The following is a 17,042-nucleotide window of genomic DNA, read 5'->3' on the forward strand; positions in this document are numbered from 1 at the left end:
GCAACAATCAGAATGCGGTGCAACAACCTTATTAGCCATACACAGCAAAGCAGTATAACCCTCCTTGTTTTAACAACCGCAATATGCCCCTAGGTAACAACTTCAACTTCAGCAGTTACTGCAAGCTAATGAAAAATCTGAATTGGAGGAGTTAAGGCTCATATACAAGAGCCAAGCTATATCTATTAAGACCTTGGAGAATCTGATTGGGCAGATTGTTAATGCATTACTGAATCATCAACCTGGAATGCTTCCAAGCGATACTGAATTCCAAGCAAGAAGGAAGCTAAGGAGCATGTTAAGGCAATTATATTGAGGTCTGGTAAGGTCGTAAATCCTGAAAAAGATAAGACTCTAGAGTCTGAAGTTGAGGCTGAAGAAGAAGAAGTGCAGAAGGAAGCATAAATGGAACCAAGGAAGATTACTGTTGAGCACACTCCTCTTGAGGGTAATACAGGGGAGAAATAGATCTATCCTCCACCTCATTTTCCTAAAAGAATGCAGAAGAAAAAGTTGGATAAGCAGTTTGAGAAGTTTCTGGAGGTGTTCAAGAAACTTCAAGAAACTTCACATCAACATACCTTTCGCTGAAGCTCTTGAATAAATGCCTAGTTATGCGAAGTTTGTGAAAGGTATTCTCTCTCGGAAGGTGAAGCTTGATGACTTAGAGACCGTTCCTCTCACGGAGGAATGGAGTGTTGTGCTACAACAGAAATTACCTCCGAAGCTTAAAGATCCTGGAAGCTTCACAATTCCATGCACCATTGGAAAGGTGTCATTTGACAAATGCTTAAGTGACTTGGGAGCTAGCATCAATCTGATGCCTTTTTCAATCTTCAAGAAGTTGGACTTGATGGATCCAAAACCTACTTATATGACTTTGCAGTTGGCCGATTTTTCTATTATTTATCCACGAGGCATTGTTGAGGATGTTTTGGTCAAGGTGGATAAACTCATCTTTCCTGCAGATTTTGTAATTCTTGATTTCGAGGAGGATAAGAAGATTCCCATAATCTTGGGAAGACCTTTTCTGGCGACCGGACGAACCTTGATTGATGTGCAGAAAGGTGAGCTCACCATGCGAGTGTTGGATCAGGATGTCACTTTTAATATGTTCAATGCAATGAAGTTCCCTACAGAAAATGAGGAGTGCTTAAAGATGGAGTTGGTTGATTCTGTGGTTACTTCAGAACTTGATCAATTGCTAAGGTATGATGCCTTAGAAAAAGCCTTATTGGGGAATTCTGATAGTGAAGATTATGAAGGGGATGAGTAGTTATAATTTCTGAATGCTTCTCCCTGGAAGAGGAAGATTGATATGCCTTTTGAATCTCTTGGAATGGAGGACCTGAACAAATCTCCTAAGCGCCTCAAGCCATCTATTGAGGAAGCTCCTACTCTTGAGCTTAAGCCTTTACCTGAACATTTGAGGTATGCATTTTTAGGTGATGCATCTACTTTGCCTGTTATTATTGCATCTGACCTTTCAGGTAGGGAGGAGGAAAAACTCTTGAGAATTCTAAGAGAATTTAAATCGGCAATTGGATGGACGATAACAGATATCAAGGGAATCAGCCCTTCTTATTGTATGCATAAAATTATGCTAGATGAATGTAGCAAACCTACCATTGAGCAACAAAGAAGACTAAATCATATCATGAAGGAAGTCGTGAAAAAGGAAATTCTTAAGTGGCTGGATACAGGGATCATCTATCCCATTTCTGACAGTTCTTGGGTGAGTCCAGTTCAGTGTGTACCAAAAAAAGGAGGTATCACAGTCGTTGTTAATGAGAAGAATGTGCTCATTTCAACTCGAACAAACACGAGGTGGAGAGTTTGCATGGATTATAGGAAGCTGAACAAGGCCATGAGAAAAGATCACTTCCCTCTGCCGTTTATTGATCAGATGCTTGACATATTGGCTGGGCATGAGTACTACTGTCTTCTGGATGGCTATTCTGGCTATAATCAAATTTGCATTGCTCCAAAAGATCAGGAGAAGACTACTTTCACTTGTCCATTTGGAACTTTCGCCTTTAGAAGGGTTTCTTTTGGTTTATGTGAAGCACCGGCTACATTTTAGAGATGCATGATCGCTATCTTCTCTGACATGATTGGTCAAAATGTGGAGGTATTCATGGTCAATTTCTTTGTATTTGGTGATTCATTTGATGAGTGCTTGCAGAATCTAGGCGACATTCTCAAGAGGTGTGTTGAGACCAATCTGATTCTCAATTAGGAGAAATGTCACTTTATGGTGCGACATGGCATTATTCTTGGGCACAAGGTCTCTAGTAAGGGTCTTGAGGTGGAAAAATCCAAAGTGGGGGTCATCGAATATCTTCCCCCACCAATTTCTGTTAAGGGAGTTCGCAGTTTTCTTGTCATGCGGGCTTCTACGGGTGGTTCATCAAGGATTTCTCAAAAATTTCAAAACCTTTGTGCAATCTTCTAGAGAAGGATGTCCCGTTCAAGTTTGATGACGAGTGATTGGCTACTTTTGAGTTCTTAAAGAAGAGTTTAATCACGAAACCTGTCATAAGTGCACCTGATTGGAGTGAACCTTTTGAGATGATGTGCGATGCAAGTGACTATGCAGTTAGAGCAGTTCTTCGGCAGAGAAAGAACAACATATTTTATGTGGTCTACTATGCTACTAAGACCCTAAATGGTGCTCAACTGAATTATACTACTACGAAGAAAGAACTTTTAGCTATTTTCTACGGTTTTGAGAAATTTCGATCTTATCTGCTTGGGACGAAGGTGACAGTTTTCACTGATCATGCTGCAATTCGATAACTCGTCTCGAAGAAGGACTTGAAGCCTAGATTGATCAGATGGGTTCTTTTATTTCAGGAATTTGAATTAGAGATCAAGAACAGAAAAGGTACTGAGAATCAAGTCGCTGATCATATCTCTCGTTTAGAGGATCCAAATGCAACTTCACTGGATAACACATTAATAAATGAGTCTTTTCCCGATGAGCAGCTGTTTGGAGTGCAAGAGGAAGAACCGTGGTTTGCAGACATTTTGAACTACCTTGTGAGTAATATCATGCCTCCCGATTTGTCATACGCTCAAAGGAAGAAGTTTCTGCATGAAGTGAAGTGGTATATGTGGGATGAGCCATTTCTTTTTCGACAAGGAGCTGACCAAATCATCAGGAGATGTATTCCTTATAGCGAAATGGGGGGGATCTTGCGAGATTGCCACTCAACGGCTTACGGAGGACATTATGGTGGAGAAAAGACAGCAGCTCGTATTCTTTATGTAATATCCGGGATATATCGTGTAATTATTTTTGCTATTATATAATTATTATGTGTGTTCAGTATCTATTCTGTGAGTTAATTGTTAAGTGTTATCTGTACTTGAATATTCAAAAATAATATTAATTGAGTATTTTAATTTTTATATGTCCAAAATAAAATATAGATAATTGTCATATCTTCCTAATTATTTTTATGTTGGTTTATGGATTTATAAGAATCATATGAAATTTCTAAAATCTTTTTCCGGGTAATTAAAATCTATTTTATAAAAACGGGAACCAACCGACGTCAACCGTTGTTACGTTTTTATAACCCGAAACTCTTTCGAGAACTCCTTCCTAACCTAATTAGAATATTCCGAGCATTTTCCATGTTTCGACTTTTTCGATCCGGCTTACGGTTTGTCCTGCGCGGGTCCCGGCGCAACATTTTCGATACACTATTTGTTTCGGTAAATCAATAAAACCCGTATTTTCGATAAACGGGAGCTTTTTATTAAACTATCCCAATTATCACTTCGTAATACGTGTAACCAGACGCTGAGACCAAGACCGCAGTACAAATTGTACTAATTTGGATAATTATCCCGAAAACCGATACCGTTTGGATCAGTTTTTACAAATAAATGTACCGTTTTATATCCGGAATGATCCAACGGGATACAAATTTTCCATAATTATAAATAGCCTTTTACCGTATTTTATTTCGTATCAAAATCATTTGCAGATAGTTAATTATATAATTTTCAGAGAAAAGCCCTAATTTCTTAAAACTGTTCTAAGAATCAAACAGCAAAACGAAGGCGTTACCGATCTCTGTTTTCAAAGCTTGAGTAACCAAAACGAAGGATTTGAAGTGTTCTATCAGATTCTGAGCTTTGTTTCACAGCAGAAATCAAGGTTATTTTTCTAAAAATTTATTTATTTTCGAATTTATTTTATTAAAAATATGAATTTTTTTTCGGATGATTGTTTGTATGATTTGATGATTGCATGTTATAGAGCTTGTTTTCCTGATGATTTTCATATGTCATACGTCTGATTTGGAGTTCAATAACATGTTCAAATTTGAGTTTGATTTTCAAATTTCAAAATTAGGGTTTATAACCCGTATGAATGTTCTTAATTGAAATTTGGGGGTTTCTTATTCTGTGATAGATTGATGATGTGTTATAGTGGGTTGTGTTCTCTGTGAAATTTGCAATCTAGTCGTATAAGTTTCATGAACCAACGAGGTCTGTAGAGAAGGGAGTTGTGTTTTGAAGTTTTCCGATGTTCGCCGGAAACTGGAAAACTTCACGGCCAAATTCCGGCCAACTCAGGGATTGTTAGGATGAATTGATTGCATGGTTGTGTTCCTGATGTTGTGTAGATGTGATCTGGAGGTGTTGGTGGGGTGAGGACGCCGTGAACGTGTTCTCCGGCGAACCCGACTGTTTTCCGGCGAAGAGCTGGAAAATTACAGTTTGGTACCCCAACTTTTGAAAACGATGCAGTTAGGTCCCTGAGGTTTCCAGACTTTGCAAATTTAGGATTCCTGTTTATAAAATGTTTAAAAATCATATTTCTTATTTATTTTTATTATAAAAATTCGTTTTTAATTTCTGAAAATTCTAAAAATTATTATTTTAATTCTGAAAATTATTTTTAATTCACAAATAAATCTAAATTAATTAGTTAATTAATTTCAGTTAATTTCTAATTGATTAATTGGTCAATTAATTCGAAAATTAATTGATTAATTGTTTTAATTAATTATTAATTGATTTTAATTAATTATTTAATTAGATTTAATTATTTAAAAATGATTTAAAAATTCTGAAAAATAGTTTCGAGCTTTAAAATATTATTCTAAATTATTTCCAAGGCTCAATAATTATTCTAAAAATTATTTCGGAGCAAGAATGGGCCAACCGAACCCTGTTTATTAACCCGAAATTGATCCAACGACCCGTTTTAATTCCGAAAAATGTTTTAAAAATCATTTTAAATACCAGAAAGCCTATTTATGACCCGAGATTTCTTTATAAATAATATATCATTGATTACGTGATGTATTATGTGCTACATGTGACTTGTTAATTGACTATCGGTCTATATATTTGGTGTTTACTTGATTATCGCATAACTTTCAATCCGTTAATCGGATTTGGGTAAAACGAAGGGTAGATAGAAGTATGTGTTGAATAGAATTCCGTGAGTAAATTATTGATAGATGCTTATGATATGTGAGCAGAAGAGGCAAGGCGTAGGAAAGGGAAACAGGTAGTTGAGGAGTAAGACGATTGTGATTGAAAGCAAGTGCAGGATAGTAAGCTAATATCAGGCAAGTGTTCTGAACTTTCTCGAGATATTGTAATTACTGATAGTCTTGTTGACATTGCAAGTGCTTTGAAGCACGAAAACCTAAATCCTAATTTTAGTTATTGTTCTTGAGCTATGAACCATATTCTTTCTAATCCATTGATTATTGTATACCCAAACAAGAACCACAAATCTACGATACTACTCCACAAATACATACAAACTAAATACCAGACACTGAACTGAATTATTATATACTCAATTCATGATATCATATGCTTTGAAAGACCAAATCCTTGAAACCCTGAAACGTTGTTTCCTTTGTTATCCAATTCTTTCATTACCCAGCATTCAAGCTTTAAAAGTACCTTGTTGATCCTTACAAGGATTTAAACCCTTTCATTGTTAAACATTTATTGTTGTTAATGATCTCGGTTATTGTTTATTATTGCATATTCTGTTATTATGTTAGAATTGGATTGTTTTTATAAAATTGTGGACCAGATTCGTGGTCAGACCATATAATGGTCAAGTTAGGCTAATGTGTGCCTTGGATCCAGTAGTTAGAGCAATGCTGTATGCCTTGCTCGGGGTTAGTGCGTGACTGATCAGCACCCTAACCTTGGTTTTTAAATTAAAAGTATAATATCCAATTCTAAATCATAATCCAATGTTCACTTGATATCATAATCATATTCACCTGATGATCATTTTCTCAGTTTTGTCATTGTGACTTGCTGAGCTAGTTAGCTCATTTGAGCGATGTTGTTTATATTCTTTCCAGTTAAAAAGGAACCAGTTGGTAGCGAGGATCCCCAGTCCAGCGCAAGAGCTAGGGGTTCAGGTTGAGAAAGCTGAGCTAGTAGGCTTCTTTTGGGATAATTTAAGTTTGTAAAAGTTTGTAATAATGTTTAATACTCAGTTTGAATTTGAAATAGTTGGGATTTGAACGGTTTGTAATATATTAGTGTGTTTGGCTTGTGTGCATACTTTAACCTGTTGCGGTCCGTGGTGATTGGTAAGTAGGGTCATTGCATATATTATTATTATTATCTTTTTATTGTTATAAGTAGGTTATAATTAAGGTGTTTGTGTGGACCCCAAACTTCTGACCCGGGTTTGGAGGGCGCCACAGGTTTGGTATCAGAGCTACATGTTATAAGTCACTGACACACGCCTAGGTTAACGGGAATGGGTAGAGGGTTAGGATTAGAAGTAAGGTATAGGATGATAGAACGTCGAGAGGTTGAGTGTTATGGTATAACCGGTATTAGTATAGTTTGCGTCGTGGTACGAGATTCTTATATTACGATATAATTTCAGATAGCAGAGATGGCCGACTCTTTTGTTCCCGTATCAGCTGATCACTCAGAGCCTTCAGTTGGAGCACCAGCATCGGATCCACGACCTGTTATTCCACCAGCATTGGCTATTCTACCTCCACCGGTATTGCAGCCCGTACCATTGCAGGCTATTCCACCTCCAGGCATGAGGCCACCTGTCAGAGGACCCCCACCTGCTGATTCAGGCTTTACTAGTCATTCAGTCACAGGAGTACCTTTCCAGTTCTCTTCCTATCCTATCCCATATCATCAGTTTGAGGCTTGCCTTATGGAGCAGCGATTCCTACAGGGTCAGATCCAGGAGTTATTGCATATCATGTGTACCAGAGAGATGGGGAGTGGTGAGAGGCGACTTAGGGAGAGGCTCCAGGCGTTTTGTAGAGCAGCTGCTGTGAGGATTGCTGAGGCTACACATGAGGACATCACCCCTGATTTCCTAGTAGAGTGGGCTAAGTGGGTTCTAGAGGAGCTTGAGGAGATAGGAGGTCCAGATTTGCCATGAGCCAGAGATTCTGAGATGGAAATGCTGAGCAGTGTTGTTATGATTATGTAGTATGTACAGTAGTGTGTAGTGTGTATCAGAAGACTTTTGAGTTGTATTTATAGACTAGCGATGCTGACTAGTGAGTAGGTTATTGTACCCTTTTTGCTTTGACTTTCGAAGCATCTTTACGCTTGTACTACCCTAAAACTTTTGATCTATATATATCAGTACCTTTTTCCTTTCCAGCACTGTCATTTATTCTATTGCACCTGTTTTACCTTACCTTATTTATTGCACCAGTTATACCCTGTGATACCATGTGCCCTATTTTCCATAACTATTTATATTCTGTAAAGAAGCATGCAATTTATTTAGTCATAACTGTTTTCAAAAAGAGATATTCCTGTTTTACAAAACCTTTCTTTTATACAAAGATTTGATTCAAAAGCTAAATAAATTAATTGATTCTTTTCAGAAAATGCCTCCCAGAAGAAATACCCGCACCAACACCCAGAATAAAGAAACCAACAACAACAACAATAACAACCAAGATGATACAAACCAGAATGTGAACCCAGGACCCATGGACCCAGCAATAGCCCAGATTCTTCAAATCTTGGCCCAACAAACAGTTCACCTGGCACAACAACAACAAAGACAGACCAATCCCCAGGTAACTTTCAAAACTTTTCAGGCAATAAACCCACCAGAATTCAAGGGTTCCTTAGAGCCAATTGAAGCAAATGTTTGGTTAAAGGAAATAGAAAAGGCATTTTCCTTAGTAAAAGTAAAAGAGGAACAGAAGGTTGAGTTTGCAAGTTACTATCTGAAGAATGAGGCCACTTATTGGTGGGAAATGGTGAAGACATTGGAAGACACAGATGTTATTAGTTGGGAAAGGTTCAAGGAATTGTTTTTAGAAAAGTATTTTCCTCAGTTTGTTCAGGATCAAATGGAGCTGAAGTTTTTAGAGTTAAAGCAAGGGAATATGTCGGTAACAGATTATGAGGGGAAGTTTGAGGAATTGTCAAGGTATGTGCCGTCGTATATTGATACTGATAGAAAGAAAGTTAAGAGATTCCAGCAAGGCTTGAAGCCAGGGATCAGGGGGAAGGTAGCTATTTTTGAATTGGATACCTATGCCGGGGTTGTACAGAAGGCTATGATCGCAGAGACAGAGAGTGAGATGTTCCAGAAAGATAAGGAAAGCAAGAAAAGAAAAGTTGAGGGAAGTGAGGGTCAGTCACAAACAGGGAAGTTTCCAAATTTTAAGAAGGGCAAGTTTCAGCCAGGGAGAAATTTTAATTTCAGGAGACAAAATGCAGGAGACGGAGGCCAGGGCAATCGTCCAGCTAATATGAATCAGCCGAATCAGTTGAGATTAACTTTTCCAGATTGTCAAGTATGTGGAAAGAAGCATGGAGGAGTTTGTAACAAGTTGAATGTGGTATGTTTTAAATGCAACCAGAAAGGGCACTATTCAAGGGAGTGCCGAAATCAGCCAGCAAATAAGGATCAGCCTATCCGGAATGCAGCAGTGAAGGTTCCAGTCATTGGATTTACATGCTTTAAATGTGGGAAGCCAGGACATATGGCCAGGGATTGTAAGACACCAGCCCCAGTCAGTAATGCATTGGGGATTATGGGATCTACCCCAACAGTGAATGAGACTCCGAGGGCTAGAGTTTTTGACATATCGGTGAAGGATGCGATCCAGGATACGGATGTCGTGGCAGGTACGCTTAATGTGAACTCTTTATGTGCCAAAGTGTTAATAGATTCGAGAGCAACTCGATCGTTTGTTTAACAAGATTTTGTTAGTAAATTAAATTGTCCAGTTGAGTGCTTAAATGAAATAATGACTGTGGAGTTAGCAAATCAAGAACGTGTAGCTGTGAATCAAGTTAGTGAGAATTGTGAGGTTGAGATTTTTGGTAGTAAGTTTTGTGTAGATTTGATACCATTTAAGTTAGGAGAATTTGATGTGATATTAGGGATGGATTGGTTATCTAAGCATGATGCTCAGATAGATTGTCGAAATAAGAAAGTAATGGTGAAAACGCCAGATGAAAGAATAGTAACGTTCCAGGGACAGAAGCAGGTAAAGAAGTTCTTAACGATGATTCAAGCCAAGAAGTTACTACGGCAAGGATGCGAGCATTTCGTAGCATACGTGATTGACAAAAGTCAGGAGCCAGCGAAACTTGAAGATATCCTAGTAGTGAATGAATTTCCAGACGTATTTCCCGAAGAATTGCCAGGACTTCCTCCAGATAGAGAAATTGAATTTGCAATCGACTTAGCACCTGGAACCGAACCAGTATCCAAGGCCCCGTATAGAATGGCGCCCGTTGAGATGAAAGAGTTAGCAAAGCAATTACAAGAGTTGTTAGAGAAAAGAGTAATCAGACCCAGCGTATCCCCGTGGGGTGCACCGGTATTATTTGTCAAGAAGAAAGATGGAAGCATGAGACTGTGCATCGACTATAGGGAGCTCAATAAGCTGACAATCAAGAACAAGTATCCGTTACCCAGAATCAATGATTTGTTTGACCAATTGAAGGGAGCCAAGTACTTCTCCAAAATTGATTTAAGATCGGGATATCATCAACTGAAGATCAAACCAGAAGATATACCAAAGACAGCTTTCAGAACAAGGTATGGACATTACGAGTTTTTAGTGATGTCTTTTGGATTGACCAACGCCCCAGCAGCGTTTATGGACCTGATGAATAGAATTTTTAAAGAGTATTTGGATAAGTTTGTTATTGTGTTTATAGACGATATTTTAATCTATTCAAAGACGGAAGAGGATCATGCGGAACATGTGAGAACGGCTTTGGAGATTTTAAGGAAAAAGAAGTTATATGCTAAATTCTCGAAGTGTGAGTTTTGGCTACAAGAAGTTCAGTTCTTAGGACACATAGTCAGTAACGAAGGGATCAAAGTGGACCCGGCAAAGATCGAAGCAATTACGAATTGGGAGAGACCGAGAACACCCACTGAGGTAAGAAGTTTCTTGGGATTGGCAGGATATTATCGAAGATTCGTTCAGAATTTCTCAAGGATTGTCACACCATTAACAAAGCTTACACGAAAGAATGAAAAGTTTATATGGAACGACAAGTGCGAAGAAAGTTTCCAGAAGTTGAAGCAGAGATTAATCACGGCACCTGTTTTGTCACTTCCAGACGATCAAGGGAATTTCGTAATTTATAGTGATGCTTCTCATAAAGGATTAGGATGTGTTTTAATGCAGCATGAAAAGGTGATTGCGTATGCGTCAAGATAATTGAAACCACACGAACAAAAGTATCCTACTCATGACTTGGAGCTAGCAGCTATAGTTTTTGCTTTGAAGATTTGGAGACATTATTTGTATGGAGAAAAGTGTGAGATTTTCACGGATCACAAAAGTTTGAAATATATATTTACCCAGAAGGAACTTAATATGAGGAAAAGGAGATGGTTAGAATTAATCAAGGATTATGATTGCTCGATTAATTATCATCCCGGTAAGGCGAACGTGGTGGCAGACGCGTTAAGTCGGAAGGAAAAGTTAAATGAGTTATCAGTACCTGAGGATATATATAAGGAATTTCAGAAATTGGAATTGGAAATTAGAGTTGGTGAACCTGAGGAAGCGAAAGTGTATAGTATGACTTTCCAGCCAGAGTTGTTGGAGAAAATAAAGAAATGTCAGAAAGATGTAATGGATCAAGATATAAATCGTTTGGTAGGTGAAGAATTATGCACGCAGAAGGATGATCAAGGCATTTTGAGATTTTCATCTAGAATCTGGATTCCACCAGTGATGGAGTTAAAGAATGAAATTTTACAAGAAGCACATAGTTCAAGATATTCCATCCATCCAGGGAGTACCAAAATGTACAGAGATTTAAAGAAGAATTATTGGTGGCCAGATATGAAGAGGGAAATTGCGGAATGGGTTAGCAAATGTTATACCTGTCAGAGAGTTAAAGCAGAGCATCAAAGACCAAGCGGATTGCTACAGCCATTAGAGATTCCAGAGTGGAAGTGGGAACATATTACCATGGATTTCATAGTTGGATTACCAAGGACAGGCGCTAATCATGATGCCATTTGGGTTATAGTGGATAGACTTACCAAGTCAGCTCATTTTCTGCCTATAAATGAAATATTTTCGCTCGACAAGTTGGTCCATATGTACCTAAAAGAAATTGTAGTTCGTCATGGAGTTCCAGTGTCTATCGTATCTGATCGAGATCCAAGGTTTTATTCAAGATTCTGGAAGAGTTTTCAAGAATGTTTGGGAAGAAGACTGAATATGAGTACAACTTATCACCCCCAAACGGATGGCCAAAGTGAAAGAACGATCCAGACAATCGAGGATATGTTACGTGTTTGTGCTATTGATTTCAAAGGAAGTTGGGACGAACATTTACCTCTGGTAGAGTTTGCTTATAACAACAGTAATCATGCCAGCATTGGAATGCCACCCTATGAAGCCCTTTATGGACGCAAATGTAGATCTCCCATATATTGGGACGAAGTAGGAGAACGCAAGATACTTGGACCTGAACTGGTACAGCAGACAAAGGAAGTTGTTGAACTTATCCAGAAAAGATTAATAGCCGCTCAAAATTGTCAGAGGAAATATGCAGACCAATCAAGGAAAGACATGGAATTTGAAGAAGGAAGCTTGGTATTACTGAAAGTATCACCATGGAAAGGACTAACGAGGTTTGGAAAGAAAGGGAAGCTAAGCCCAAGATATGTCGGACCTTTTGAGATCCTAAAGCGCGTTGGCAAAGTAGCTTACGAATTGGCGTTACCTCCGCACATGGAGCACATTCACAATGTTTTTCATGTATCGATGCTCAAGAAATATAATCCAGACTCCAGGCATGTAATAGAATATGAGCCAATAGAGCTTCAGGCAGATTTATCATATGTAGAGAGTCTAATAGAGATTCTAGAGGCAAGAGAGAAAGTATTGAGAAATAAAGTGGTAAAGTTAGTAAGAGTATTGTGGAGAAACCCAAAGGTTGAAGAGTCAACCTGGGAGTTAGAAAATGATATGAGAGAAAAATACCCTCATTTGTTTTCTTAGGAGATTCTGAGGACAGAATTCTTTTAAGGGGGGAAGGATGTAATATCCGGGATATATCGTGTAATTATTTTTGCTATTATATAATTATTATGTGTGTTCAGTATCTATTCTGTGAGTTAATTGTTAAGTGTTATCTGTACTTGAATATTCAAAAATAATATTAATTGAGTATTTTAATTTTTATATGTCCAAAATAAAATATAGATAATTGTCATATCTTCCTAATTATTTTTATGTTGGTTTATGGATTTATAAGAATCATTTGAAATTTCTAAAATCTTTTTCCGGGTAATTAAAATCTATTTTATAAAAACGGGAACCAACCGACGTCAACCGTTGTTACGTTTTTGGAACCCAAAACTCTTTCGAGAACTCCTTCCTAACCTAATTGTAATATTTCGAGCATTTTCCATGTTTCAACTTTTTCGATCCGACTTACGGTCTGTCCTGCGCGGGTCCCGGCGCAACATTTTCGATACAATATTCATTTCGGTAAATCAATAAAACCCGTATTTTCGATAAACGGGAGCTTTTTATTAAACTATCACAATTATCACTTCGTAATACGTGTAACCAGGCGCTGAGACCAAGACCGCAGTACAAATTGTACTAATTTGGATAATTATCCCGAAAACCGATACCGTTCGGATCAGTTTTTACAAATAAACGTACCGTTTTATATCCGGAATGATCCAACGGGATACAAATTTTCCATAATTATAAATAGCCTTTTACCGTATTTTATTTCGTATCAAAATCATTTGCCTATAGTTAATTATATAATTTTCAGAGAAAAGCCCTAATTTCTTAAAACTGTTCTAAGAATCAAACAGCAAAACGAAGGCGTTACCGATCTCTGTTTTCAAAGCTTGAGTAACCAAAACGAAGGATTTGAAGTGTTCTATCAGATTCTGAGCTTTGTTTCACTGCAGAAATCAAGGTTATTTTTCTAAAAATTTATTTATTTTCGAATTTATTTTATTAAAAATATGAATTTTTGTTCGGATGATTGTTTGTATGATTTGATGATTGCATGTTGTAGAGCTTGTTTTCCTGATGATTTTCATGTGTCATACGTCTGATTTGGAGTTCAATAACATGTTCAAATTTGAGTTTGATTTTCGAATTTCAAAATTAGGGTTTATAACCCGTATGAATGTTCTTAATTGAAATTTGGGGGTTTCTTATTCTGTGATAGATTGATGATGTGTTATAGTGGGTTGTGTTCTCTGTGAAATTTGCAATCTAGTCGTATAAGTTTCATGAACCAACGAGGTCTGTAGAGAAGGGAGTTGTGTTTTGAAGTTTTCCGATGTTCGCCGGAAACTGGAAAACTTCACGGCCAAATTCCGGCCAACTCAGGGATTGTTAGGATGAATTGATTGCATGGTTGTGTTCCTGATGTTGTGTAGATGTGATCTGGAGGTGTTGGTGGGGTGAGGACGCCGGGAACGTGTTCTCCGGCGAACCCGACTATTTTCCGGCGAAGAGCTGGAAAATTACAGTTTGGTACCCCAACTTTTGAAAACGATGCAGTTAGGTCCCTGAGGTTTCCAGACTTTGCAAATTTAGGATTCCTGTTTATAAAATGTTTAAAAATCATATTTCTTATTTATTTTTATTATAAAAATTCGTTTTTAATTTCTGAAAATTCTAAAAATTATTATTTTAATTCTGAAAATTATTTTTAATTCACAAATAAATCTAAATTAATTAGTTAATTAATTTCAGTTAATTTCTAATCGATTAATTGGTCAATTAATTCGAAAATTAATTGATTAATTGATTTAATTAATTATTAATTGATTTTAATTAATTATTTAATTAGATTTAATTATTTAAAAATGATTTAAAAATTCTGAAAAATAGTTTCGAGCTTTAAAATATTATTCTAAATTATTTCCAAGGCTCGATAATTATTCTAAAAATTATTTCGGAGCCAGAATGGGCCAACCGAACCCTGTTTATTAACCCGAAATTGATCCAACGACCCGTTTTAATTCTGAAAAATGTTTTAAAAATCATTTTAAATACCAGAAAGCCTATTTATTACCCGAGATTTCTTTATAAATAATATATCATTGATTACGTGATGTATTATGTGCTACATGTGACTTGTTAATTGACTATCGGTCTATATATTCGGTGTTTACTTGATTATCACATAACTTTCAATCCGTTAATCGGATTTGGGTAAAACGAAGGGTAGATAGAAGTATGTGTTGAATAGAATTCCGTGAGTAAATTATTGATAGATGCTTATGATATGTGAGAAGAAGAGGCAAGGCGTAGGAAAGGGAAACAGGTAGTTGAGGAGTAAGACGATTGTGATTGAAAGCAAGTGCAGGATAGTAAGCTAATATCAGGCAAGTGTTCTAAACTTTCTCGAGATATTGTAATTCCTGATAGTCTTGTTGACATTGCAAGTGCTTTGAAGCACGGAAACCTAAATCCTGATTTCAGTTATTGTTCTTGAGCTATGAACCATATTCTTTCTAATCCATTGATTATTGTATACCCAAACAAGAACCACAAATCTACGATACTACTCCACAAATACATACAAACTAAATACCAGACACTGAACTGAATTATTATATACTCAATCCATGATATCTTATGCTTTGAAAGACTAAATCCTTGAAACCCTGAAATGTTGTTTCCTTTGTTATCCAATTCTTTCATTACCCAACATTCAAGCTTTAAAAGTACCTTGTTGATCCTTACAAGGATTTAAACCCTTTCATTGTTAAACATTTATTGTTGTTAATGATCTCGGTTATTGTTTATTATTGCATATTCTGTTATTATGTTAGAATTGGATTGTTTTTATAAAATTGTGGACCAGATTCGTGGTCAGACCATATAATGGTCAAGTTAGGCCAATGTGTGCCTTGGATCCAGTAGTTAGAGCAATGCTGTATGCCTTGCTCGGGGTTAGTGCGTGACTGATCAGCAGCCTAACCTTGGTTTTTAAATTAAAAGTATAATATCCAATTCTAAATCATAATCCAATGTTCACTTGATATCATAATCATATTCACCTGATGATCATTATTCTCAGTTTTGTCATTGTGACTTGCTGAGCTAGTTAGCTCATTTGTGCGATATTGTTTATATTCTTTCCAGTTAAAAAGGAACCAGTTGGTAGCGAGGATCCCCAGTCCAGCGCGAGAGCTAGGGGTTCAGGTTGAGAAAGCTGAGCTAGTAGGCTTCTTTTGGGATAATTTAAGTTTGTAAAAGTTTGTAATAATGTTTAATACTCAGTTTGAATTTGAAATAGTTGGGATTTGAACGGTTTGTAATATATTAGTGTGTTTGGCTTGTGTGCATACTTTAACCTGTTGCGGTCCGTGGTGATTGGTAAGTAGGGTCATTGCATATATTATTATTATCTTTATTATTGTTATAAGCAGGTTATAATTAAGGTGTTTGTGTGGACCCCAAACTTCTGACCCGGGTTTGGAGGGCGCCAAACTTTAAGCAGGTTTCTTTTAACCGACTTTGTTTAAAGATGCTCATTAGTTCATTTTGAAATGTATCGATGTCAACGTGTGGGTAATATGTCCAAAAGGGATGAGATGCCTCTTAATGTGCTTCTCGAGGTTGAAGTCTTCGATATTTGGGGAATTGACTTTATGGGGCCATTTGTCTCATCTTGTAATAATCAGTACATCTTGTTGGTGGTTGATTATGTCTCGAAATGGGTTAAAGTCAAGTCGTTTCCAATGAACGATGCGAAGGTAGTGCTTAATTTTCTTCACAAGCAGATATTCACAAGATTTGGAACTCCAAGAATCATAATCAGTGATGAGGGGTCGCATTTTTACAATCGCAAGTTCACTACTAAGATGCAAAGGTATAATGTGAATCATCGCATTGCTACGGCTTATCATCCTCAGACGAATGGTCAAGATGAGATATCTAATAGAGAGATCAAGCGCATTTTAGTGAAGGTTGTGTGTCCATCGAGAAAAGATTGGTCTTTGAAGCTTGATGAAGCTATTTGGGCGTATCGAACAGCATACAAGACTCCGTTGAGAATATTGTCGTATCAGTTGGTTTATGGTAAGGGGTATCATTTACCGGTGGAGCTAGAGCATAAAGCATATTGGGCTTTGAAGAAGTTGAATCTTAACTTGGTTGCAGCTGGAAAGAAGAGGATGCTTCAATTGAATGAACTCGATGAGTTTCGACTTCAAGCATATAAAAACAACAAAATGTATAAGGAGAAAGTCAAGAGGTGGCATGATAGGGGTCTAGTGCTCAAATCATTTGTGTCGGGGCAACAAGTTCTTTTGTTTAACTCTCATCTCCGTCTTTTTCCTGGAAAGTTGAAGTCAAGGTGGTCAGGGTCGTTTGTTGTCAAAACTGTGTTTCCACATGGAGCGGTGCAGATTTTTGAGAATGATCCGGGCCAAGCATTCCAGGTAAATGGTCAGAGGTTGAAGCATCACTATGGTGACATGGAAAACCGTGAGGTGGTTAGTGCCGTTTTATTGTCCGTTTGATCTGGCATTTCTACGTCAAGCTAACGACGTAAAG

Source organism: Apium graveolens, chromosome 11 (genome assembly GCF_009905375.1).
Source record: "Apium graveolens cultivar Ventura chromosome 11, ASM990537v1, whole genome shotgun sequence".
In the NCBI taxonomy this organism is placed as follows: domain Eukaryota; kingdom Viridiplantae; phylum Streptophyta; class Magnoliopsida; order Apiales; family Apiaceae; genus Apium; species Apium graveolens.